This window comes from Quercus suber, unplaced genomic scaffold (genome assembly GCF_002906115.3).
Source record: "Quercus suber isolate HL8 unplaced genomic scaffold, Cork oak 2.0 scaffold_433, whole genome shotgun sequence".
Classification (NCBI taxonomy): Eukaryota; Viridiplantae; Streptophyta; class Magnoliopsida; order Fagales; family Fagaceae; genus Quercus; species Quercus suber.
Window position 1 is genome coordinate 278,995 of NW_027069884.1, and position 3,038 is coordinate 282,032.

The following is a 3,038-nucleotide window of genomic DNA, read 5'->3' on the forward strand; positions in this document are numbered from 1 at the left end:
GAAAATTCCAATTGTGGGTTGATATATGGTGGAAGCATGATAGATGTGTCATTTTTCCAGAAAACAACACCCCCCCACCTCTCTTTTTTAAGACACCCTCCTCTCTATGCACACATTTTTATCGTATGTTGACGATGTACTTGTAGTAATATTTACATAAATATGATCCTTTTATGGCAACAAGTTCTATTTATTCTCTGCAGGATTGTCTAGACAAAAGTTATTTGCACAAGGCGCACTCAATTACTCTGTTCTCAATAGAGGATGCATCAATCTCACTGTGCTTCAAATGTAAAGCTGACATCAAGCCCCTTAAAATCTCCATTTAATATATTGAATAATCCAGAACATTTGCTTCCATATGGTGTTCTAGATTCAATCCAAACAAGAAAAACATAGTAGTCGAATGAACTCATTCTCCTTTCTTGCTGGATTTGAAACCAGGCTATATTACTGTAATTCAAAATTCTCAAAATTGTTCAACTAGTCTAAAAAGGTAAAAGATTTAAAAACCTTAACTGTTACATCTTGATTGCCCTCACTTAACTAAGCCTTAATCTCGATTAAAATGGAGTTGGCAGTGAAATCTTATCAATTAATCATCAAGATATTAGATATGCTTAATATTTTAACTAATAAACTGAAAATAATATCTTTGATATGCATTAAAGATAACATGTACAAATGCATTAAACTTCAAATAAATATTTCTTCTTTTATTTTTTTTTATTTTACGTAAGCTCCATATTGTTTCAAGAAGTGTACATTTGAATAGACTTGTATTCCAAAGTAATTGCAAGAGAGGCATTAGCCCCATTATCCAACTAAACAATCTTCCAGTTACCAGGTGGAACCAATTCTTCTGAATTAGTAGTTAAATTTTGTTATGGATGGATGGTTAATAGAAGCCAATGTTTTTCCATTATATTTTCTGCTCATTCCTTAGAAAAAGAGTGACAATCTTGAACAAGGAAATCTAATATCCAAGATAGATGCTTTTATAAGCTTCTTAATAAAGAATACTTACATCGTAGAAGGAAATTTTTATATTTTCAGAAGCAGTGAAACCATTTCTGCATGGGTTACAGAAGTCTTTGCTTGGAATTCCTTCCCACATCCAAATGAACTGGTTTTGGAAACAATTATGTACAGTACTTGTATGTTCTAGCAAATAATATTGAGAACTCAAAACTTAAAATAAATAATAAATAAAAAAGATGTGATAATTGGTGCTTTGAAGATGTTTCATTCCTTCTGGTAGATCATTTATAATTCATTGATGGCTTTTCCAAAATAATTTTGGACTCAACAATTTGGCCTGCAAACCTCTAAATCATCACTTACAAAGAGTTACAACTGAATGCTTGATTAGTGTGCTCCCTATGGAAAAAATTCAGCTTCTTTCAATTCTCTGCTACACCTCGTAAAACTTCTCAAGGTTGGTTTAAGGTTAAAAATAAATTATGAATTATTGAATATATTAGAAGAATTGCTTCTACGCTGGAGCAGTGTCATGTTTCAGATCTCTTGGTATAGAATTACGTAGACAATGATAATGGTTATGATGAGGGAATTGTTATTAGGGTGGCAGAATCTTATGTTTCTTTTTGTTTTGAGCAAACCCATTGCAAAAATATTTTCCATTGGAAGATCGATAGATGTTTTTCTTACCCTAGTTGCAAGGGATGAGAACCTTGGTGCAAAAAGTTTTTAGTCACTTGCAGAAGTATTGCCAAAAGATGCTCGGTATTGTGATGACAACCTCAATAAAGCCATTAACATGTATGCCAAGGTACATAAATTTATTCATTCCTAGTGATGATTACATTATTTGAAAATTGAGTTCCTAAAACCTATAATCATAAAGCTTAATGTTGTCTTTTATTGGATATTTTAAAGCTCAATGGCTATTAAATCTCTTGAGATAAATTTCAAAGCTTAGCATTTTATTGATGGAGTTATAAAACTTGTAAACTCACATCTAAATCTGTCACAGAAGCACTTAAATTTAAGGTCCAATTAACCATTCTTTTGGGACCATTTATGCAAGTATACCCTAGCTTGGTAAAAGAAGAAAAATCAAGTGGATGTAAAAACACTGGAATACCACATTATCACAAGAAACACACGAGCACATGATGAGGAACAATCGGCTACTCTTGAAAATCACAACAAGATTCATCCTCTTAGAGCAAGTAAACATTACAAGGTCAATGCGAGCTTTTGGACCAAATTTATATAATATCGAAAAGCTAAAGTGTAGGATTTATTGTTACAAGCTCCTTGGGAGTGCGAAGCTACTCAACCCATGTGGAATCAGGATTTAGATGGATGGATCAGGCCATAATCTCACTTAGTTCATTCCCTGATTTATTTGCTCTAATCCAAAACCAACCTCATGCAGCAGAACTGTTTGCTGTTACTGCTTGTTACCTATGAACTTGACACAACAAAAGCCAATTAAATGAGGTCGTTATACCATTGAACAGGTTAGCTGGTACGACTAAATGTCATCTGCTGGAGTTTAAGAAATTCCACAAGCCACCAGTTTGGAAATCTCCTATTGCTGAAACTTTCAAGACTTACTTTGATGGTGCAATTTCTGAAAATGAAGGAAAGGCAGGCATAGGTGTGGTGATCCGAAACTCCCATGGTGAGGTCATGGCTTCTCTGTCTGAGAAAATCCTAATACTATCCTCGGTGACTATTTGGGAGATGCTAGCGGCTAGAAGAGCAGTCTTATTTGCCATAGAAATTGGGATTAATCACTCAATTTTTAGGGTGATTCCAAAGTTGTTGTCAATTCTCTTGAATAATCACATTCTTGAATAATCATATTCTCTTCTGCTCTTCTAGACTGTGGCACAATGTATGGCCTATGACTATATTATTCAACCAAAAGGTTCACTCTATATGTTGGTGAGTTGTTATTTATAACATGATGTGTCTCAAAATTTAAATTCAGGACTATATTGCACTCTGCCTCACATTTAGTGATTTGCATAGCAGTACTATCTCCCTTCCAAAACCACTTCTCT

General features: G+C 33.9%; 1 pseudogene; it reads left to right on the forward strand.

Annotated features, from left to right (window-relative positions):
- The first annotated feature begins 1,298 nt into the window (after positions 1-1,298).
- Positions 1,299-2,832, forward strand: LOC112032619 (putative BTB/POZ domain-containing protein At3g08660; annotated as a pseudogene).
- The last annotated feature ends 206 nt before the right edge of the window (positions 2,833-3,038 follow it).